This window comes from Diceros bicornis, chromosome 21, assembly GCF_020826845.1.
Source record: "Diceros bicornis minor isolate mBicDic1 chromosome 21, mDicBic1.mat.cur, whole genome shotgun sequence".
Lineage (NCBI taxonomy): Eukaryota > Metazoa > Chordata > Mammalia > Perissodactyla > Rhinocerotidae > Diceros > Diceros bicornis.
The window spans coordinates 17414921-17440215 of NC_080760.1; the positions used below are offsets into that span (position 1 = coordinate 17414921).

Consider the following 25295-nt stretch of genomic DNA (forward strand, 5'->3'; position numbering starts at 1 on the left):
AAATACTTGATAGAGCCAAGACTTTCATTTCTCTTTATACCCATATGAGTCAGGATTCCAAATGAAAAGTTTTAAAGGTAATATGTTACTTTAATTTATTACTAATGATTTAAGTTAGTATTAATAACTTAGTACTAATGATAATATATTCACATAGTTCAAGATTCAAAAGCTCTAAAACGTCTCCCTGTCATCCCTGTCTTCTTAGCTACCCAGTCATTCTTTTTCACCGAAGAGAATTAATCCCTAATGTTCTTAGGAAATCACTTAACTTCTCCCCTAGGCATCTAGAATAGTTTCTGATAAAATACCATCACTAAAACATCATTTTCTCTGAAAGGATATGAAAGATATGAAAACAATAATAAAGTTAAAACAAAAGTATCAAGCACTCAATAAATACTAGCTATTATCATTTTCATTTCCACATACTGTGGAATGACATGATCTTATGTCCCTTCTCCTTAATGCATAAAGAAAATAAAGATGGTAATACTACAAATTTCAATAATACTTAGAAACTAAGTTTTTTACCATTGAAAGAAACTAATCAAAGCTATGTTTAAAACTCTGTTCATATATGGAAAAAATACCAAAAATAAAGATGATATGTTATTGGAGACATCAATTTTAATGTATTCCTTTGATATAAAATTGTCCCACTCTCCATTGGATTTTTATTAACTGTTCAAAAGTCATGCACAAGTACCTCAGAATCATAGAATTTCCATAGTAAAACATACATGAGAGATCATTTAGCTCAATCTTCTCATTTAACAGAAAAGGAATCAAAAGCCCAGAGAGGCTGAATGACTTAAAAACAGAATTTCAGACCTTCAAAAGGGCCTTTATTTAAAAGATTAGCAAAGTATTCTAACACTTCTACTGTGTTTCAAGAAGCAAGAAGGTGAAGCACAAAGCAAAGAGGGTTACTATCTAAACATGCAGCTAATAAGAGGATAGAGAGATGATAAATGATGATTCCGTCTTCAATGTATATGTCTTCCCAGGTCCTCTTCTTATTTTCAGGTGGGTAATAAAGCATAAGCAAGTTTTAAGCCTTTAAGACAAGACAGTGCCAGGAAAAATCTTAAACCTTACTACAGTCACAACTGTGACAGTCAGTCAAGTTGGAGATCATTCAATCAAACATGAATGAGGGAAAGACTACTCAGTAGAGTCAACTATCTGTTGACTGCTTGTCAACAAATAGTGCTGGGAAGACTGGATATCCACATGCAAGAAAAAAGAATTTGGACTCTTACATTATACCATATACAAAAATTAACTCAAAATGGATCAATAACCTAACAGTAAGAACTAAAACTATAAAACTCTTAGAAGAAAACATATGGGAAAGCTTCATGACATTGAATTTGGCAATGATTTCTTGGTTTTGACACCAAAACTCCAGGCAACAAAAGAAAAAATAAATTGGACTTCATCAAAATTTAAAACTTTTGTGCATCAAAGGACACTATCAACAAAGTGAAAAGGCAACCCACAATGGGAGAAAATATTTGCAAACCATATATCTGATGAGGGGTTAAAATCCAGGATATATAAAGAACTCCTACAACTCAACAACAAAAAACCAAAGAACTCAACTTAAAAAATAGGCAAACTCAATTTAAAAAATAGGTGAAGAACTCAGATATTTCTCCAAAGAAAATATACAAATGGCCAATAAGCACATGAAAAGATACTCAGCATCACTAATCATTAGAGAAATGCAAATCAAAACACCATGAGATACCACTCACATCCTTTAGTATGACTATTATTAAAAAAAAAAAAAAAACCCAGACAATAACAAGTGGTGGCAAGGATGTGGAGCAACTGAAACCCTCATGCATTGCTAGTAGAGATGTAAAATGGTGCAGCTGCTTGGAAAACAGCATGATGATTCCTTAAAAAGATAAACACAGAATTACCATGTGATCCCTCAATTCCACTTCTGGGGTATACACCCAAAAGAACTGAAAGCAGGTAATAGAACAGATATTTGTACAACCATGTTCGTAGCAGTATTATTCATAATAGCCAAAAGGTGGAAGTAACCTAAGTGTCCATCAACAGATGAATGGATAAACAAAACATGGTGTTTATATTGTATATATGCATAAAATGTAATATTATTCAACCTTAAAAAGGAAGAAAATTTTGACACATGCTACAACATGGATAAACCTTGAAGATTATGCTGAGTGAAATAAGCCAGTCACAAAAGGAAAAATTGGAATTGCATGATTCCTCTTATACGAGGTTCCTAGAGTAGTCAAATTCATGGAGACAGTAGAATGGTGGTTGCCAGGGGTTGTGGGAAGGGGGGGAATGGAGAGTTAGTGCTTAATGGGTACAGAGTTTCAGCTGGGGGAGATGAAAAAGTTCTGAAGATGGATGGTGGTGATTGTTGTATAGCAGTGTGAATATACTTGATTTCAGAGAACTATATACTAAAAGTGGTTAAAATGGTTAATTTTATGTTGTGTATATTTTACCACAACAAAAAATATGAATGAGGGAAAATATAAAGTAATAATCAAGTTCAGAAATATTTGTTAAGTGTCTGCTACATACAAAGCGTGGTATTAGTCATTATACGGTGCTCAAAGATGCAGCAGGAAATACAGTAACTACCCTTAAGAAATTTCTAGTCTGGTAATGAAAGAACAAACAGTAAAAGACTTAAAGGATAGTACAATAATAAAAGAAATGATATAAGGCATAAAGAAGAGAGGGCATTCTCCTTAGAAGAAACAGGGTAAGAAAAAGCAAGAGAGTGAAATAAGGCTGTTGGGAGGAGCAGAGAACAAGCTGATTACCCTGTAAGAGACTAGGATATGATAAGATTAGAAGGGGAATGGAGGATATGGAGTTTGGTCAGCAAGAAAGTTTCAGCACAACTGAAAGAAGCTTTTTCTGGTGTGTGTGTGCGTGCGTGTGTGTGTGTGTGTGTGTGTGTATGTGAGTGCATGCTCTTTTAGTCAGTTTGTTTACAAACCCAGAAGTAGATTTAAAAAAAAAAAAAACACCTGGAGACACTCTAAATATAGAATAGAAAAGGCAGTTAGAGTTAGAGGCTAGTGTAGATATCCCAAGATGAGTAAAAAAAATCCCAAGAGGAGTAAAAAAGAGTTCAAACTAGGATGGTATCTACAGGAATGAAATGCAAGAAATGAGGTCTGAGATACTAGAAAGGAAGAACCAAGAGAACATCCTAACAACACTGTTTGGGAGGGGTAGAAAAAAGGAAGGAGAAATGATTACTCCAGAATTCAAGATATAAAAAATAAACACCTTAATTGCACAGCACTCAGGTATTCTAACAGTTCACGACATCATTCTTTTAAAAGCCCTCAGCATATGCAGCAATTTACTACAACGTGTTATCACTGGTTTCTAACTTGGAAAGTGATCCAAAGGACTTTTTGTGGACCGAGCAGTGAAGATTCAATATCCAAGTCTGTTGATTCTAGGGTAAGAGTTAATCTCTTTATTAGTGTATTCATCTTCTTTCAAAAAGGGAAAATCTTTTAATAGAAGAGAATATTCTTACACATCTTACATCATATTACACATATTATATCTAAGATAGTCCTTCAAAAGAAGTATAGCCAGTTTATGACACAATAAGTATCTATCAAATGACAAATATTTATCAAGTACTTTCTGTGTGTTCATAACTGTGTTCTAATAAAGAAGTAGTAAACTAATAGGCCACAGGCCAAATAGCATCAGTAGATATATTCTGTTCAGGCAACATCGAGCTCACATTCCCACAAGGTAAGAATCTGCTGGAATTAGGCTGATTTTACCCAGAACATATGTTCTCCCTTTTACATGAGACCCATATAGTCCGGCTCGATTATCTACTTTACCTGATGGCCCCTTTAAGAATTTAACTTTGTAAGCCCTGCCATTATAGATTTTAAAATAAGACACCTATCTCAGACCCACAGAGTTCACAGTCAACTTGTAGGGGAAAAAACTAATACATATAAAACAGTAGCAAACGATGGAGTGCTAGAAAATAAAATTCTTCTGTATATAACCTAATTAATCTCAGCTCCATAGTTCAAGCAGAATCTAATCTGGCTTTAAGAATGGGCAAAATGGGGTTAATATCGGCTGCTGGAAAAGGCGCACCAAACCCTCTGTTACTTCAAATTAAAGAATAAAAATAAATTTGAACTCTCATCTCTGCAAAACAGTTCAAAGCACCTACGTAAGCCCCCATATAGACTGACCTCAAACTGCAGGTAAAAGATACTAGATTGTCTAGATAAATGTTGTTCATCTGCACTCCTGTTACAAATTGATGGATGATAACTCAGTGATTTATGTCCTTGAAGCTAATGCTCTCCTTTGAACTTTGAGCCAATGAGTTGCAGTCTTATCTTCAGATAATCTTAACATATAAGGCTCAGCTCAGCAGTAGCTATTAGAAACCCAAGGATAAAAAGCTTAACTCTAACTCTTATTTACCCAGCACTATCATAAAGTGATCCTAAAATGTTCATATCCTATTCTCAAACAAGCACTGAACTGCATACAGCTCAAACAAGTAAGTCTTAATATATGATCTACCAAAATGAAGACACTCTAAAAGTCTCCAGGAAAACCACTATACCTTTTATTTCCATTTTTTAAGGTTATATAATCAATAACAAACTGACAAATTTTCTCACAGACTTTAATAACCTAAGCATGAATCACAGAGGAGACTCTTGAGAATCTCCAGGTTTTCTATGAGCTGATTAGGTAACAGTCCCTGCTGTAGAAAGTTTTGGCAATCAGTGGCTAGCCTCAGACTAACAATTCACTCCCTTTCTTGCCACCAACCAAATCACATGGATACACATTACAGCCATATAATTTATCTTATCTCTAACACCATTTTGATTGAAGAATGTTAGTACAATAAATGATATGATTATCCTTGTGTTTGTTTCTACACAATGTGTTGCTTAACTACATATTGAACCTCTGATTAAGTTTTAAAAAGAACTTCCCGGATCACAAGTAGTCTTAAGAAGCCAAGAAACGTAAGTGCCTCAAAACAACTAATTATCTTCATGCTGGAATTACATGCCTTAGGCTCCAGGAGCACCCAGAAGACGTGGAAAGAGCTGGAGCTGAGAAACTACAATGCCTGACTACGATGCCTGAACTGTACAATCTCAGTGGATGAGTCAACACACACGTCTGAAGCTAAGGCAGCCGGATTTGTGAATGTACAGAAGAACTGGACATGCCAGAATAACAGAAATGTAACCTTAGGTATATGAGCAAAAGGTTATCTTCATAACAAATAAATGAGATAAAGGATGAGAAAGCACTTTATACAACTGCAAAGAACTAAACAAACATAGCTGTTTCCTGATAGCAAACATAATACATAGGTAGCAAGCTACTAAGTCAAATAAAAATATATAATTTCTAAAAAGGATATATATTAATAATAATTTATTTGAACTCTAATAATTCAAAAAAGACTACTACAGGGCCGGCCCGGTGGCATGGCGGTTAAGTTCACACGTTCTGCTTCAGCACTCTGGGGTTCACTGGTTCGGATCCTGGGTGCGGACCTGCTCACCACTCACTGGGCCACGCTGAGGAACATGCATCCCACATCGAGGAACTAGAAGGACCTATAACTGGGATATACAACTATGTACTGGGGCTTTGGGGAGAAAAAAGAGGAAGATTGGTAACAGATGTTAGCTCAGGGCCAATCTTCCCCAAAAAATAAATAAATAAATAAAAATAAAATAAAATAGACTACTACAAATAAGATAGCAAACAGTACAATGGAATGAAGCCAACACTGGACCTAGGTCAGAAAAAGGCTTGAGTTCTAAATCACCCTCTGACTGATTGTGTGGCCTCAGTTTTTTCATGTAAATGAGGAGGTTGAACTAGTCATTTTTCAGGTTCTTTTTTGGGTCTAAAAGATGCTGGTACTCTAACTGCATAGCAATCTAGAAGATAAATCCTAGCTAGGCAAGTATTAACTGTTAGTCAGAAAGGAGATGTAGGTAGGGGAGGAGAGGGAAGAATAACAAAAAGCTTACTAGATGATAATATAAAAATACAAATCTAAATTTTTGTCACCACTCCCTCAAAAACAATTTTGAAATAGACAGAGATTTTGAAGAGAATACTAACATCTAGAGTGAAGCTTGCTCTTCGAGTACAGTTTCTACAACAAGCACAAGGATCAAGTATTGGGCGCACGACCTCACGCTTCACTCTAGCTCCAGTCGCAGGAACTTCAGTAATCGTTACTCTGGCCAATAGAGGCTAATTTGTCTGCCTAGGAACCAAATTACGGGAAGGAGTGCAGTTGGTGCCCTGGCTGTACAGAGTGAATGAGAGAACCAGCTCTAGAGGTCTGACCAGCTCTGGATGGCACGGGGTAGAGTAACACCATCATTAGAAGTAGCTATCTGACCTATTTTACTTCTCTATGCCTGTTTCCTCATTTTAAAAATGGAAATAATAATAGTACCTACCTCACAGAGCTGTTCTGAAATTTAAATGGGTTAATACACGTAAAATACTTAGAACAGCACCTGCCGCATTGTAAATGCACAATAATGTTAGCTATTATTAACTCAACTTTACCACTGAGGCTCACAAGAGTAAACTAGCTTATCCAAGATCACACAGCTAGTAAAGTGGCTGTCAAAACTGGACCTCAGGTCCATCTGGCTCCTTAGCTACTTCACACTACCTCTATGTTTCTATTAAATTTCTGCCACAGATCATTCTATTATAAGATAAAGACTCTGTAATGCATATGCAGTCTCCAGAAAAGAAAATGGAAAGTATTTGTATAAAGGTGATTATAGTTCACTTTCTAGAACAGTGGAAAACGGCAAATAAAAATACAAAATAATTAAGGAATGGTTAAGTAAACTACCATATACCAATAAAATGGAGTAACATATTGCCATAAAATGACAAATGTGTGAATTTCAAAACCACAAAGAAATGGTTTATCAAAAAAAGTGAAAACGAAAAAAGAAAACAACAGTACAGAATGATTATCTTCACATAAAAATGAAAAGTATGCAGCAATAAAGATTCAAAGATGGTACAGAATCTCAAAAATTCAATATATCAATTCACAGCAGCAACATCTACAAGACTGCATAAGATTCCTTTTAAATTTTTTATTACAAAGGCCACTATATATCCAACTTTTAAAAATTATATTTGCAATTGAACAAAGGCTTCATTTAAAACCATTGCTTAAATTATTGCCTATTCCAGTCTGCCCCTATAACCATCTCTCACACAAGCACAATTTAAATCCCAATACCTTTGATTGCTTCCAGTTAAATCTCAACCATCTTTCAAGGTTGAAATATAATATCCCTTTAATACAACTCAAAAATATTTATACAACACAGTTATAGAAGAAATCAAAAGTGAACAAGAGCCAACACTTAAGGAACTTTATCATTCCACTCTCTCAGATCTCCCAAATTAGAATTCCTACGTGTAATCAGTTCAACTAACTTTTTTGAGCAAATAAAATGTATCCATACCTGCAATAGTAGACTTTCTTCAAGAAGCTTAGAATATAATGGGATAGGAAAATGCATTTCAATAAAATAGTGTAAGTCCTAAAATAAATGTGAACAATGGGCATTATAAAATGACTTAGGCCAAATTGATGTTTAAAGAAAAATGAGACTTGAGCTGAATGAATGAGATCTAAAGAATGACAAAGTTAATGAGGCATAAAAAGAGAACAGCATGTTCAAAGGCGTGAGGACTGAAATACCATGGGGTCTATGAGGGAAACTGACTTATTTCAGGCGTAGGGCAGGAAAATTACAAGGTGAGCCTGAAGCATCTTATTGGCCTTTAAAGGAAGGAATCACTCAGACTAATCGAGTCATGTCAAAAGAAGTTCAGAACCTGTGGAACTTAGTTCCACCCAAAAAAGATTCTGATTTAATTGATCTGAGGTAAGGACCAGGCACAATATTTTTTTGTGTGTGAGAACGATCAGCCCTAAGCTAACATCCATGCCAATCCTCCTCTTTTTGCTCAGGCAGACCGGCCCTGAGCTAACATCTACTGCCAATCTTCCTCCTTTTTTTCCCTTTTTCTCCCCAAGGCCCCAGTAGATAGTTGTATGTCATAGTTGCACATCCTTCTAGTTGCTGTATGTGGGGCGCCACCTCAGCATGGCAGGACAAGCAGTGAGTCAGTGCACACCTGGGATCTGAACCCAGGCCACCACTAGCAGAGTGCGTGCACTTAACCACCACGCCATGGGGCCGGCCCCAGGCACAATATTTTTATGTCTCTCAAATAATTCTAATGTGCAGCCAACGCTGAAAACCACTGTTCTAGAATATAAAATATAAGGCAAATATTATCACTCCAAATACCTCAAGTTCAGCACTTTCCATATTTTAACTTGGACCCTGGTTAGTTATAAACCCATTCTATAATCCCTGGATCACATGGAAACTACTTGAAGTCATAGACAGCATCTATTAAGTTTTATATCCCCCACAGCATCAGGCATAGTTACTTCTGCATTGTAAAATCTAAATCTATATTGAGAGTGTTGATATAAAACATTCCCAGTGAAATATCGTGACTTGAACATACTGATTTACCTCAATCCCATTCCAAAAATCCTACTAAACGACAGTAATAATAGTAACAATAATAATAATAATAAAGGATTCAACTCCAAAGACAGAGGGACAATAGCAAATACGGGATAGTAATAAAACTTTGGAAAGAGAAAAGTAGATGGAGGAGTCATAACTAACTCAAAATATCTGGGAAATCAATGAGAAGCAATCAATACCCATCACAGAACAAAAAAGAAAAAGGTAAGAAATTGGAAGCACCAGATGCATCTAAAGATAAGGACCTCTGTAGCAAGGAGCACACCTGGCACCCAAATCTTAGTTTCTAAAATGCTATTCCCCACTAAAAGAAACTTGTGCTCTTGAAGAAATGACTTATTTCAGGGCTGGGATAGGGAAATTACAAGGTGAGCCTGGGGCATCTTGTTGGGCCATAAAGTAAGGAAGTACTCAAAGATTAATGGAATCATTTCAAATTGCACATAAAACCTATGATTTCAAGGATATTTTTTCTTACGTAAGGCTAGGAAAAAGAAGTTAATAGATTTGAAGTCAATTTAAACCAAAAATTATGTAAACTATATGTGGTACAACAAAGAATTTGCCTGGATTCCTGGCAAAAAGCTTCAAACATGCTTGGAATTTCCAAGTGATAGGAGTGTCTTTGTTATGCTAAAGAGGTGACTCACGGTGGGCCTCTAGGTAGCTTCAGGATAGGGGCTGGTCACCAGAAAGACCAACCACGTGATTAAAGGGTTAGGAATTTCAACAGTCTGACCTCTGGGGAGGGGGGCCTGAAGAATGAGTTCAAACACATGGCCAATGATTTAATCAATCATGCTTAATGAGACTCCAATAAAAACTCTGGACTGAGGCTCAGCGGAGTGTCTTGGTTGGTGAACACATTCATGTGCCAGGAGGATGGCATGTCCTGATCCAACAAGGAGAAGTCACAGAAGCTCTGTGTCCCCTCCCAGACATTGCCCTATGAGTCTCTTCATTGGGCTGGTTCTCCTGATCTGTATCTTTTATAATAAAACTGTAATCATAAGTATAGTGGTTTCCTGAGTTCTGTGAGTCATTCTAGAAAATTATCAAACCTGAGGGAATCAAAAGAACCACCAAATTTATAGCCAGTCAGTCAGAAGTACAGGTGATCTGGAGACCCCGGAAGTGCAGCCGGCATCTGAAGTATGAGCAGTTATGTTGGGGAGCATGTCTTTTAACTTGTGAGGTCTACACTAACTCCTGGTGGTTAGCACCAGAAATGAATTGCACTCCACCCAGTTGGGGTTGAATCAGAATACCAAAATATAGGTGGTATTCAAATACGGCAAAATAGTGAAATTCATATGAGAGGTACAAAGGTGAAGAATAATGTTTCTCTATAGCTGTGGTTCTCAAAGTGTGGTTCACAGAGCCCTTCACCAAGTCCTTTCAGGGGTCCATCAGGTCAAACCTATTTTCATGAAAATGCTAAGACATTATTTTCCTTTTTCTCTCTATTGATATGTGCACTAAATATGCAAAAGTAATGATGGGTAAAACTGCTGGTACCCTAGCACCAATCAAGGCAGTGGAACCAAACCATAATCATTGTATTCTTCACTGCCATCGTTCAGAGTAAAAAAAAAAAAAAAAAAGTCACTTTCAATTAAGAATGTCCTTGATGAAAAAGAAAAAAACATTCATGTTATTAAATCTTGATATTTGAGTACACACCTTTTTAGTCCTCTGTATGATGAAATGAGAAGTATGCATAAACTACTTATGTTGCTACCAAAGTACAATGGTTGCCTAGAGGAAAAAGCATATGTGAAATTAAGTTGCAAGCTGAACCACCACTTTTTTTTGTGGAACATCATTTTTATTTGAAAGAAAGACTGATAGACAAACTCTGATTATTCAGATTTGGGTGTGTGACAGACACTTTCTCAAAAATAAACCAAGTGAGCCTGTCACTTCAAGGAAAACACATAGTTTTTGATGCTCATGATAAAATTCGAGCTTTCAAGTGAAAATTCGAATTTTCAAAAACTTTCATCTGTTCCCATGAACTTAGCTTCCCAGTACTTAAAAACTTTTCTGATGAGATTAGTGGTGATATTGACAAATGTGATTTTTTGATATTGCATAATATGTCAAAATTTGAAAGATCTGCATTGCTCAGTGAATCGATATTATCTAAATGACTCATGCATGATGTTACACAATCATGCATGGGTAAAGATCCATTCAAAGTGCAAAACAGCACAATGCATTTTAATGTAACAAAACAGGAAAACTTACTACTATGGTTTCCAATTCTAATACTAAAACTAACGTTTAAGAAACTACCACTGCAGAGTTTTAGTGTAGTATCAAAGAAGAATATCCAGAATTATCAAAAAAAAAAATGATTAATATACTCTTCTCCCTTCTCCAACTACATATGGATAAGGCCAGATTTTTTTTATACACTTCAATCAAAATAATGTGTTGTAACAGAATGAATGCAAAAACAAACAAGGAAATTCAGCTATCTTCCATTAGACCAGCCATTCATTACATTTTTTGTGGAAAAAAGTTATTTTCATAAAAATACACTATTTATGTTAACATGTAATTCAATTGTTATTCTTGAATTAATAAATACATATTTTCAATTTTATCATTTTTAATTGTTTTGTGTGTGTGAGGAAGACCAGCCCTGAGCTAACGTCAATAACAATCCTCCTCTTTTGTGCCAAGGAAGATTGGCCCTGGACTAACATCCGTGCCCATCTTCCTCTACTTTATATGGGACGTCGCCACATCATGGCTTGACAAGTGGTGCAACGGTGTAGGCCCAGGATCTGAACCTGCGAACCCTCAGGCCACCGAAGTGGAGCGCATGCACCTAACCACTATGCCACTGGGCCGGCCCCTCGTTTTTAATTTTTAATATGGTAAACATCTATAAATAGAACCCACATAAACAAAAGCTCCTTTCGTCTTCAATTTTTAAGAGTGGAAAGGGGTGCTCTGACCAAGATGTTTAAAAACCATGGTTCTATAGTGAATGCAAATTAGAGAAATTACTATGAGTACTTTCTCCTATTTTACTTACATTCACCAACAATAACACAACAACAAAGTCAGACTTGTTTCACTTCAATGAAATGAACTTGTTTCACTTTCCAAGGTGCTCTTCTAATCATTATTATGTTTAGATTATTTTTTACCTATTTGAAATGTTAACAGAGATACAATTTGATATATGCTTTGTTTTTTTCTAAGTGACTGTATTTTATTATGTCTGAAAAAAACTGAAAGGAAATGGTATACAAGACATCAAAGAGGAATTTAGAGAAATGAAATTGACAGCATGTCACCAATACTGTCCAAGGAAAAGACGCTCTGGCTCACTGAAGAACATATCTGGTCCTCACAATAGGTAAATTCACAAGGCAGATATGGAGGATCACAGCTTGAAGACAGTAGCCAATAAGATCACCCAACTTACTACCTCCTTCTGGTTCACCTGGTAGCCTTCTCAACAAAATTTGGGTTCCCAAGAAAAACTGACTTCAGAAGAGAATATGATGATCAACATTCCTGTTTGCGTGATAGCTAAATATATATTCTTAAAGTAATAAATCAGAATTCTGATTTGTATACCAGTGAACTTGGTTAATTTAAGTCCACCCTGTGAGATAATTTCATATTTACTGTGCTGATAGATCAGGTTTGAATGATAAATGCTACTCCCTGTGATCTACTCTGGGTAGCCCACTGACCTTCCTTAGAGAACACAGATCTTCCTGCAACATTATGTTCACACTACATCACTGATGACCTAAACTTCTACACTGGCAAAAGAAGAGTGCCCTGCGAATAACAAAACAGATTAGGTCATATAACCTCAGAATAATGTAATGAAGAAAAACCTGTACTAAGAGCTGTGAATAAAAATCAATAGTATTTACAAATGTTAAATAAGTTTGGAGATAAGGGCTTTTAATGCTTAATTTTAAAGGAATACTGGGCATCTTAAACAATGGTACCTCCTCAAAAAAGGAGTATTATTTGGCTGCTATTTAAAAAACGAAATTTTTATCTCAGGTATTTAAATAAAATATCTCACCTGGAATATATTACAGTATATACTTTACTCTGCATTAGCTGTAACAATAAGTACTGTATAATAAATATCTACATATTATAAAAAACAAAATGAAATGTAAAACTATTTAGAATGAATATTGGAAGAACAGCAACTAAAAGTTTAGAGAAAACAGGAAGATTTAATATAAAACCATCAGGAAAACAGACTGAACAATAAGGCTTGAACAATAAGCTGAATAATCGGCTTGCATGTATCAAAAAACTTAAAGGAAGATAAAATGTTAGAAATATTTGATTCATGTTAGTGAAATTAACCGAATGCATTATCAAAACAATTTCAGAAGCATGATGAAATCTAGAATCTAGAAAAAAAAAACTTCCAAAACAGGGGCTGGCCCCGTGGCGTAGCGGTTAAGTGCGCACGCTCTGCTGCTGGCGGCCCAGCTTCGGATCCCAGGCGCGCACCGATGCACCGCTTGTCAGGCCATGCTGTGGCGGCGTCCCATATAAAGTGGAGGAAGATGGGCATAGATGTTAGCCCAGGGCCAGTCTTCCTAAGCAAAAAGAGGAGGATTGGTATGGATGTTTTAGCGCAGGGCTGATCTTCCTCACACACACACACACAAAAAAAAAAACTTCCAAAATAAGTTACTGTAGGAATAAAAGAGCAAATTACATCAGAGCTTTAAAAAACAGAAGGAGGAATCAATGCTCCCACCCAAAATAATTATCTGGAATGTAGTAAAATGCTTCAATACAGAAGCAAACAATACGATTACAAAATGGGGAGGGAAAAAAAAGGAAATCCTGTACAAAAGATTCATGAAATATCACCTCCTATAATTTGACTATAAGATTAGGGAAATAAATTAATTCCAGTCATTAGCAGCTTTTGCTTACCTGATGAAAGGGCTTCTAGGACAAAAAATTCACAAGAATATGAAATACTATTAAAAGATCAGAATATTATAAGGAACAGCAGTAATACCTGGTTACATTTTACCAAAATGCAACAATAATTCACATCAATCCAAAGTAAATCAATAGTATCCATCCCTATCATATAAGGTCTACTGCTACCATTTGTGGGGCCCAGGGCAAGAAAACAAACAGAGACCCATGGTCTATGGCTTAACTGTTTTTTTATTCCCACCTCTGACACCTGGAACACACCAGCACACATGTCTTAGCTCCATCCCAATGCCCCCACATCACATGCCAGACCTGCAACAGTTGTCTCTTGTTTACCCCTAACCTGGTACAGTCTGCCCTCATGAGGATGATTCCAAGGAAAACGCCTGCGCAGGCTCAGGGCCACTTAGACAGGGAATTCTGGGATCCTGGGTACCCAGAGCATGATCTAGGAGGGGAAGGCATAGGCTCTGGCATAGGGATGCGGCATGGCCAGAGCAGGGGCAGAGTGGGAGCCTTCTAGAGCACGAGCTCTGGACAAAGGCTCCAGTTACCCAGGTCTAGTACCTACAATTGACACAGCATCCTCAAAATTACCATTTGGCATAAAATCACCCTGACTAAAACAAAAAAAGATGTAATTTTTTTTTGCAATTTTTTTTTCTAATGTAATAATTTACCATTAAAATGTGAAGACTGGGTTATTATAAAATCTATGACAGTCAACCAAGTAATCAAAACATAGCAAATGTAAAGGTAATACCAATTATAAACAACATGTCACTCAATCCCCAGTCATATCTGACAGAGATTGCAAAACTCAGGCAGATGCTTACACAAAGGCCTGTGAACCCAAATTGATAGTAAGAACTAGGTTAAAGTTAAACAAGCAAAGGTCAACATGGAGCTCCTATGATTGAATCAGATAAAACAATAAGCTAGTCCTAAGGTAACAAGAGTGTTACACAATAAATGAGGCTCTGTCCAAGAACAGTATAACGCCCAGTACAAACCAATTTAACAAAAAAAAGTATTCAAGAATGAAATCAATGTAAATTAGAATTAAGAAAACTAAAATTAATTAACAACAAAAGATACATGATGAATTAAAAAGAAACGACTGAAAATGTGGAAAGTCTATAATCAGAAAGAAAACAACAGGTCTCAGGAATTCAGTTTGACAATTTAGGAATTAAATGGTAAATTTTAGAGAAAAAAAATCTGTCAACATGGTCCCTCAACCTTGTCTAGAGAAAAAAAATGCTTTAATCTGCTGCCTTTGTCAAACATGAGAGCCAATAAAATAAATCATTGGATTCAACAAAAAGTTAGTAGAAATGATAAAAATAGTCACGCATCAGTTTCTGACTCCATGTTCTTTAAGAAAACCTTAAAATTCACAAGCAACCACCAATTCCAAATACTTAGCCATGGTTTTCAACACTGGCTACATAAAAGAATCACTGCGGGAGCTTTTTAAAATGACTGATGCCCAGGACCCAGCACAAAGAATCTGATCTGGACGGGGCCTATGTATATTTTTTAAACTCCTTAGATGAGTCTAAGATGTAGCCAGGGTCAAAAATCACTGTATGAAGCAAGCAGTATGGATCCACAGTATCTACTTTCAAATCTCCACTACTCTCAGCACAACCTTGGGGCTAGCATGAAAAACATATCATTTTTAGAGACTGAGCGTTCATAAATAGAGGAAGGCAGGAAACTGAAAACTCACGAATTCAGGGGCCAGCTTTAGGCAACAACCAAACTGTTTCCCTTGCTACATACATACATAGGTAGATATTTACTTATATTTTTATATATGCATATATTTATATATCACTGTATTTTATATTTTACCTAAAATTCCATCAACTAGAAAGTCATTATCATTTAAAAACTATGTGTAACTCTGCTGCCAGGAAGATGGAGTAGATACACTTTGTCCATTCCATCCATTAAGTACAACTAAAAACCATGGACATTATGTATCAAACAAACATAAGACTCCAAAAGGCAGAGAGAAAGAAGAGCAGCTAAGGACCTTGGGACCCAAGGAACATCAGTGGTGAGTTCCTGAGTTCTCTTTTTGCCTCATATGTCCCAGATGCAGAGCTGCAGAAGGCAACAACCAGGAAAAGCCAATGAGTACAAACAAAAAAGAGCCCCAATAAAAGCCTGCTCTCTCTAGCCAAAAGACCAGCAAAGCAGCAGCTTAGCACTTCTCCCTCTACTTCAGCCAAATACCACAGAAAAAACTGCAGCCCCACTCTACCCATGCCAGAAAGGCTGAGTGGGCAGCCTAAACTTTGACCCTCACGAGACTGTAATGAGGCAGCACAATACTGCCGCCATCCAGGCGTCAGAAAAGTCAAAGTAGGGAGCCAGGATTTGAACTCCTCTGCAGGGTAACAGGACAGTTTCGCCCCCTCCTCCAGCAGCGTCACTGCAGACCACATAGAGCCTGGACCTCCACCCAAACCTGGCAGTAACGAGGTGCCCTCCTTCTTACTGGCATTGGAGGTCTAGAGGATAATCAAGACTTTCACTGTCGCCCAGCAGTAATGAGGCCAGGCCCAATACAGCAGAGACCACATAGGGCGCCAGAACCTCTGCCCTCCCCCAGCAGTGCTGAGGAGCCCCCCAACTCTGAGTGTCAACAGAGGCTTAGAGGAGAACCTGGACTTCAAATTCCCTTGCATGAGTGGTATCACAAAAATGTAGCTAAAATAGAAGGTTTAAATAAGATCCAGAGTTTCAGAACAAAATTTTTTTAATGTCCAATTTTCAATCAAAACTACTCATCATACCAAGAACCAGGAAGATCATAGACTGACTGAGAAAAAGATCATCAATAGACGTCAACACTGAAAGCACAGAGATGTCAGAATTTTTTGATAAAGATTTTAAAGCAACCATGAAAAAATGTCTCAATGAGCAATTATGAAAATGGTTGAAACAGATGTAAAAAATAAAATCTCAGCAAAGAAACAGAAGACATAAAGAAGAACCAAATAAATGGAAATTTTAGAACTGAAAAGTACAATAACCAAAACAAAAAGCTCAGTTGAACTGACACAGATGGAGAGACAGAAGAAAAAAAATTAATGTGCTATTAATTTCCCTTTCAGTACTGTTTTAACTGTCCTACAAATTTTGATACTTTGTATTAATTTGGTATTATAATAGTTTTAATACACTTTTACCCTTAACATTAGGGTAGAAATATTCTATCAAACTAAGAAACGGAAAAGCAACCAATATTAATCTAGTCTGAAATTGCAAAAATCTGTACTGTTCCCCATTTGAAAATCAGAAGGACTACGCCTATAGCATTTAGATTGTGACCTACATATTTTATAATAACAATCTAACCAATAGCAGTAGTGGTAGTGGTAGTGATGAGTGGCAGTATGTTTACATGCTGATAAAAAGGAACAAGTGGAGAAGAAATTAAAAGAAAAAAGTGGAGAGAGTGAACATATCATAAAGTAATATTCCAGAAGAATGGCATACAGAATACAAGTTAAAAAACTAGACTTGAGCAGAGAAAGAAAACTTTCTTCCTCTTCAGGAAGGACACTGGGAGAGAGGGAAGAAAGATGAAACAAGAGAAGGAAGAGAAAAAGAACAAGGGAAGAAAAAATAAAAGGAGGGAGGAAAGGAAGAGAGAAAAACAAAAAAGGAAGGAGGAAGGGAAGGAAATTACAGATATTTACTGTTATGGACTGAATTGTATCCCCCCAAAATTCATGTTGAAGCCCTAAGCCCCAGTACCTCAGAATATGACCATATTTGGAGATAGGTCCTTTAAAGAGGTAATTAAGGTTAAATGAGATCATAAGGATGAGGTCCTAATCCAATATGATTGCTGTCCATATAAGAAGAGGAATAGATACTAGGGATGTACACACACACCAAAAGACCATGTGAGCACACAGTGAGAAGGCAGTCATCTACAAACCAAGGAGAGAAGCCTCAGGAGAAACCAAACCTGCCCTTCTCCTGGACTTCCAGCCTCCAGAACTGTGAGAAATACATTTGTATTGTTTAAGCCACCCAGTCTGTGGTATTTGTTATAGCAACCTGATCAGACTAACACACTGATCTTCTTGGGGGGCATAAACAGTGAACAGCTAATAGTCTCCAGTTTTTCTCTGAGCTAAAAGACAAAATCTGCCCAAAGTAAGGAGAGTTGAGTTGAGATAAAAGGATTTTGCAATTGACTCTGAAGGGAATGAGAGAGAGATGGGGGTAACATGTGAAAGGATTGCCAACAGTCAATTTTTAGATTAGAAATCACAGTTTTGGGGGTACCAGTCTTTACAGATACATAATTGCAATTTAGCAGCCTAGTTAGGAGGAACACAGTACAGTAGGGAAAGTATGACTTTTAAGGTTATACAAATCTGAGTGAGAACCCAGCTCTACCAGTGTAGTTGTGTCTTGGGTTAGTTATCTACAGTCACAATAACAGTTATATAGAGTGCCAATAATAATAATATTGACCCCTTTTACAGTTGTTGTGAGAACTACAAGAATACACATAAAATTACCTAACATAGCGTCTGTCACATAGCAAGCGCTTAAAAAATAATAGCTACTAGGGGCCGGCCCGGTGGCGCAAGCGGTTAGGTGCGGGCGCTCCGCTGCGGCGGCCCGGGGTTCGCTGGTTCGGATCCCGGGCGCGCACCGACACACTGCTTGGTGAGCCATGCTGTGGCGGCGTCCCATATAAAGTGGAGGAAGATAGGCACAGATGTTAGCCCAGGGCCGTCTTCCTCAGCAAAAAAAGAGGAGGATTGGCGGATGTTAGCTCAGGGCTGATCTCCTCACACACACACACACAAAAAAATAATAGCTACTATACTACTGAATTGGCCTAGAGTTGGTAAATTGCCAGGAAGATAAAGCAAAAAGAGAAGGAAACCAAGGGAGTTAAAATAAAGTGAGTCAACTGATGGGGCACAATCTAGGCTAGATAGGAGAGGGAAGTAAATCCATGAGGAAAATGACAGGCTGGAGAATGAGAGGAAAAATAAAGTGAACAGCCTAAGGTTGAAGACTAGTTAACTTCTAAGCCAAAAGGGAGTGAGAAGATGGAAAGATCAGAAATCAGAATCAAAACCTCATGGGAAGACAGTCAATAATGTAAACCAGCAGTTACTTCTCATATGTAACACAACAGGGAAACATGAAATAAAAGAAAATCAGACTACACAGCCCTGGCTTTTTCACTAGCTAACTGTATTGTTAGACAAGTCACTTAAACTACCTGGGTCATATTGCTAATTTGAAGGTTACTGACAAACTACCTCTGGTTTTTCCTTTATCCCTCTTCTCCTGCCCCTTTCCCTTTCCCAACACACACACACACACACACACACACACACACACACACACACACACACACACACACACACACACACCCTCTCATCATTACCCCTAAAGATAAAGAAAGGCAGCAAAGAAAGGCAAAGAGTTGAAAAACATGCAGATTTTCAAAGTGACATCTGTCTTGAACACCCTCCCACTTTCCTTAATCTCTCTCCCAATCCCACCTCTGCAAGCTCTAAAACCCCAGTCCTATTTGCTGGCTACTCTCCCAGAAAAAGCCCCAAATTCCATGTTTCTCTCTCCTTCCTAACCTTTTTTTCTCTCCCTTCCACCCATCAAAACTTCTACTGTTGAGGGTATTTCAGTTCAGTAACAGACTGGCAAACTGATTAGGCCATTCCATATTAATGCAGTGATGAATAATAACTCTCTTACCTATGCTTAAACCTCCCAAGGGTGTTCTGCTTATAAACCCAAATGAATCTATTTGGCAAAATTTCAGGAAAAATACAGGGCAAGGAAATTTGCTTTTTCCCCTATCTTAAAGTTGTGAGGAAGAAAATCATTTACTATAAACACTCCCTTCTTTTCCCACAAAGACCTCCTTTTAAGTACCTCCTCGTAGAGAAAAGCCCATCATTCCTCTAACTTTCCTCAGGCAGACAATAAACCACAGAACAGACACCCACAACAGCTAAGAATACTACCTACACTAACTTAAGGGCACTTGTTAGGAGTGCAGGCCTGCATGGGATGCCAAAGTGTAGGACTTAAGACAGCAGAAGGGCAACGTGAGGAAACTATCTATCCTGAAAACACTGGCTCAGACTCACCTACTAGGTCAAGGAGATTCTATTAATATGACCCCTCAGCCTTACTTATTTCCTGTTAGAAATAGAGAAAGAAGACCTGCAACCTAAAAGCCTTAAGAGAAGCCCTAATATAAAGCAAGAAAATAACCATGGACAGAACCACATGAAGAAGTGACTATAGGAATAGGTGCCATTAACTAAAAGTATCACTGAAGGAAAGAAACTCCTCAGTAAAAAAAACAAAAAAATAGTATTACTAAAACTGAACAACTAAATGCTTTAGAGCAGGGATCAGCAAAACTATGGTTCACATGCCAAATCTGGCTAGCCACCTGTTTTGGTAAATAAAGTTTTAATGGAACACAGCCATGCTCATTCTTTTATATATTGTCTTATGGGTACAGAGTTAAGTTGAGGTTTCAATTACAATGGCAGAGGTGAGTGGTTGCAAGAGACCATATGAGCAGCAAAGACTAAAATATTTACTCTCTGGCCCTTTACAGAAAAAAGGACCTGGCTTAGGGGGTCAGTGGGTAAGGTGAGGACTAGATTTCGCAATAAGTGATCCCTGGTAAATATGAAGAAATAAATTAGGGCCGGCCCTGTGGCTTAGCGGTTAAGTGCGTGCACTCCGCTACTGGTGGCCCGGGTTCGGATCCCAGGCGCACACCGACCCACTGCTTCTCCAGCCATACTGAGGCAGCGTCCCACATACAGCAACTAGAGGGATGTGCAACTATGACATACAACTACCTACTGGGGCTTTGGGGAGAAAAAGGGGAAAAAAAGGAGGAAGATTGGCAATAGATGTTAGCTCAGGGCCGGTCTTCCTCAGCAAAAAGAGGAGGATTGGCATGGATGTTAGCTCTGCGCTGATCCTCCTCACAAAAAAAAAAAAATAAGGTAGAGGTGATAGTAATGTCATTTTGTTATTTTTTAAACCCATCCAACTTCACTTACTAGTGATTATATGACAGCTTAATTGAGACATAATTCACATACCATACAAAATACAGAATATATCCAGAATCTGACCACTTCTCCACATCTCTGCCTTTCCCACCCTGGTCCAAGCCACCATTACTTGGACTACCAAAGAAGTAACCTTGTCACTGTTCACTTTGCTTCCATCCTTGCCCTGCTACAATCCCTTCTCAACAAAGAAGACTAAGCCTTTTAAATCATATGTCAGAACACATCAACCCTCTCCTCAAAACCCTCCAATGGCTTCCTGTCTCACTCAGAGTAAAAGCTAAAGACCTCACCATGGTTCATTAAGGCTCTACGTGATCTGGTCCCCTCTACTTCATCTCCTACTTCTCTTCCCTTTTTACCCAGCTCCTGCCATATAAACCTCCACACTGTCCCTTAAACACCAAACACACTGCCATATCAGCTTCTTCTGACTAGACACTCTTGTGCCAGAAATCAGTGTGGCTCATTTACTTACCTCCTTTAGATTTCTACTAAAAGTCACCTTATCAGACAGCCTTTCTTGAACATCCTATATATATTATCACAAACACCTCTGCCATTCTGTGTCCCACTGATCCTGATTTATTTTTCCTGCATAGCAGTTATCAGCACCTGATATGCTATAGTTTTTTGTGTGCAACTTATTGTGTCTCCCCACTATAATATAAGCACTTAAAAGGTTGGAACTTTGTTTCATTTACTGCTGTATCCCAGTGCTTAAAACAGCGTCAGGGCAGGTACTCAATAAATACGGGATGAATTAATATATAACAAACTCAGTTTCTCTCAGCTTCACTAAGATTTTCAATTTCCAAAAAGAGAGATTTAGATATGACGACCCCTAAGACACATGTACAGCTTTAAAATCTATAAATCTAGTAAAGAGATAGAACTGGATAGCTAATTGTAATGTATAAAAACATAAGCTGGCCTTCTCAGAAAAGAAGGAAGACTTGACAGTAAATGATTAACTACCAAAAGAATAAAGTATATATGAGAGATACCTCCAAATACACACGTGAAAAACTTTATAATAAAACTATATAATTAAGCACAGAGAACAAGACTATTTCACTAAGATTTGCTATCATTGGCAAAAATCCATATTAAACTCAGCTTCCCCGATTCCAGATACAAAGGGAATTGTGAATTTGGCAACTCACTGGAGAGAAAGACTAAAGTACAATTTGGGTTCACAATGAAGTTACCTCATTCTTCTCAACTTAGATCTGACCCAGAGGAAAATTTTTAACAGATTGTGTTGGACTAGTGCCATACCATTCTCAGTAAAGTTCAAAATTAGCATTTTAGATGCTAACCTAAAGGATTTCTATTTTGTTTCCCTAAAACTAAAGTGGACTAAAAATAAAATATGATGAATTATGAGTATAAAATGGATTATTTAAAGAAATATTTTGTCCAAGAAAAAGCAAATTATAACACCAGTCCTTCCCTCTTATTTCTTTTGATTTCATTCATGTACTGTCTCACCCAGGGCTGAACACATGGTAGCACTCAAGCTGTTAACTGATAAGAGAGAGATAATGCTCTTCTTTCCTTTCAAGGTTTATCCAAATTTAGTGATATACAGACATGTCCACCTCAACCTTCCTAGTTATTAAAAAATGCAGTAACAATGAAGTACTCAAAATTTTTATATATATGCATTAACCATTTATTTTATACCTACTATGTCACAAAGCATTGTATTGAACACTGAAGACACAAGATAGAAGTTACACAAGCTGCTCTCAATAAATTCGTAATCTGGTGAAAGTCAGACAAACTACAATAGAGTGTAATAAATTCTATGATCTTGAGGTGCACAAGGTGTTAAGAGAGCCAAGAGGAAAAGTTCCCAGGTTAGGCTGTGTAGAAGAGGAAAGGGAGAAAATGCAGGCAGAGAAAAGTAACACTGAGCAGAGGGCAGCAGTAAGAACCTAAAGTATCTGCAAACGACAGTATGGCTAAAGGAAAGGAGCTATCACACGAATAGAGAGGCAGGTAGAGTCCAAGGCTTTGCATAACACCCTTAAGAGTTTGGCTCTAAACCTAGAGACAAATGAAAGAAATTGCTTTTTAATGGGAAGATTTAAAGTAAGGGAGTAATATGATCTATGTTTCATTTTAGAATGATCAATCTGGCAGTATCATAAAGGATACTTTGGAAAGAGGGGGTGAAACTGAACACCACTAGAACAGTTAGGAGACTGTCATAGAAATCCAGAAGAAAAATTATTATGAGGTCTGAAATAAGGAAATAAAGATGCAGATGGAAAGAAGGGGATATATTTGAGAGACGTTAAGGAAATAACATAGATGGGAATTGGTGAATAATGAGAACCTGAATTAGCTCAGTGGCAAAGGAGCTGGACAGGAACGAAAGGAAGTGTAAGAAATTTACGAGACAGCATCAATAGGACTTGGTGAGTGATTAATGAAGGTTGGACAGAGGGAGGATACTCTCCAGATTTTCAACTTCACAACTGGTTGGTTGGTACCACCATTAACCAAGATAGAAAATACAAAGGTACAACAAGTCTGATGAAAAAATAGTGAAAACAGATTTGGAGATAGTGGATTTGAAGTGTCTCAAGACAGTATAGAAAAGATAATTACTTAAGTAGATAATTAGAAATGAGTCTAGAGCTCAAGACAGAGATAAAAGGAAAGCCAGGAGATAGAGATATTCTAGAAATCAAAAGAGGAAGGGGATTTAAGGAGAAGAAAATGGTTACCACTGCCAAATAGAAGTAAAACTGAACAATTTTAGTAGAGTGATGGGGAAGAAACAGTCAAAGTCTGTTCAGGGGTAAGTGGGAGGGAACTGAGGAAACTGAGGCAGTAGGTATCCATTAGTCTTTTTACACATGGCTCTGAAAGGAAGGTGTATGACGGGGCAGCAAGTCAAGAGTAGTATGAGCCCAAAGGAAATCGGTTTGTTTCTTAAAATGGGAAGAATCTGGGCCTATAAAGTTCCATAACCAAGAGGAGATAAGTGATGGGGAGGGGATGGAAGACAAGAAGGGAAGGAGTAAGCCTTTCTACTAAAACCAGAAAAGAGAGAAATGAGCCTTTAAAGTTCAGGCACACAATATCCATTTAACCAATATTATTTTTTTTAATGATCAACACCCTGTGCTTAGGCTATCTTAGCACTATTTAAAAAAAATTTTATGTAACTTTTGATACATTTATGTATTATACATAGTAATTATTGTTGTTAGTATTATATCGATTCTATATAGACAATGTGCATGGCAATGTACTAAGTAGCTTTACAAAAATTATTTCTTTTAATCCTCACAAAAACCCAATGAGGGATTATTATTTCATTTTATATATCAGAAAACTGAGGCATGGGGAGGTTGAAGAACTTGCTATCAAACGCTCAGCAAATAAAGGACAGAGTTGGAAACTGAACCCAGATAGCGTAGCAGTAGAGCCGATGTTCTTAACCACCAAGCTATATTGCCTCTCTTCAGATAGATATAAATATAGAATATTTCTGGTTCATTAAATTAATTTGATGACAACCTATTTTCTATCAGGAAATATTTCTAATTTTAGAATAGTAGTAGAAGAAAATTGGAGCTTTTCTGATCAAAAACTTGCTGAACTACATCTAATACATTAAATAAGAAAATCTAGAAAATTAACAGTACGTTATTAAAAACATTTTACCCTTTACTTAACATCACTAAACCCAGTTTTCTCATCTGTATAAAAACACACATATAGCAATGGTTCTTAAATTTTACCATGGATCAGAATTCCTTGGAGGGCTTATTAAAATGCAAATTGTTGAACCCCACCCAGAGAGTTTCAGGTTCAACAGGCCTGGGGTAGGGCCCAAGTATTTGCATTTCTTTCTTTTATTTTATTTTACTGCGGTCACATTGGTTTATAACATTGTATAAATTTCAAGTGTACATCATTATATTTCTATTTCTGCATTTCTAACAAACGCTCAGAAGATGCTGATGCTGCTAGCATAGGGACCACACTTTGAGAATTACTACCTTACAGTACCTAACTCTATAAGAATTAAGTGAGATGAATATAAAAACACTGGCATATAGTAAACAGTAAATATGATATCTGCAATTATTATCAATAATAAATATGATGATCATGACCATTACCATTATCTGCATAATTTCTTAGATTTTTATATCAATTTTCACTCAAAGATAATATAAAATAACATATCATTTTAAGATCACAATAATCTGCCTGCCAAATCTACCTGCCTTTGGCGTCTTCCCTTCACACTGCTTGCAAAACAGCCTTTCTAAAATGCAAATCTGCATATCAGCCCCTACTTCAAACCAATCTTTCCCCATGACTTACAAAATAAAGTACAAACTTTTTGGCATGGCTTACAGATAGATCCCTTTGCCCATGAGCCAATGTCTAATCACTCATCTTTCAATATGCTTTTAGAACATCACCTATTTTTTTTTTTTCCCCCAAAGCCCCAGTATATAGTTGTATGTCATAGCCGCACTTCCTTCTAGTTGCTGTATGTGGAACACGGCCTCAG

General features: G+C 37.2%; 1 protein-coding gene across 3 annotated transcripts in view; it reads right to left on the minus strand.

Annotated features, from left to right (window-relative positions):
• STK3 (serine/threonine kinase 3) overlaps positions 1 to 25295 on the minus strand; it is a 295939-nt gene that overhangs the window by 133332 nt on the left and 137312 nt on the right. The gene's annotated exons all lie outside the window — the stretch shown is intronic.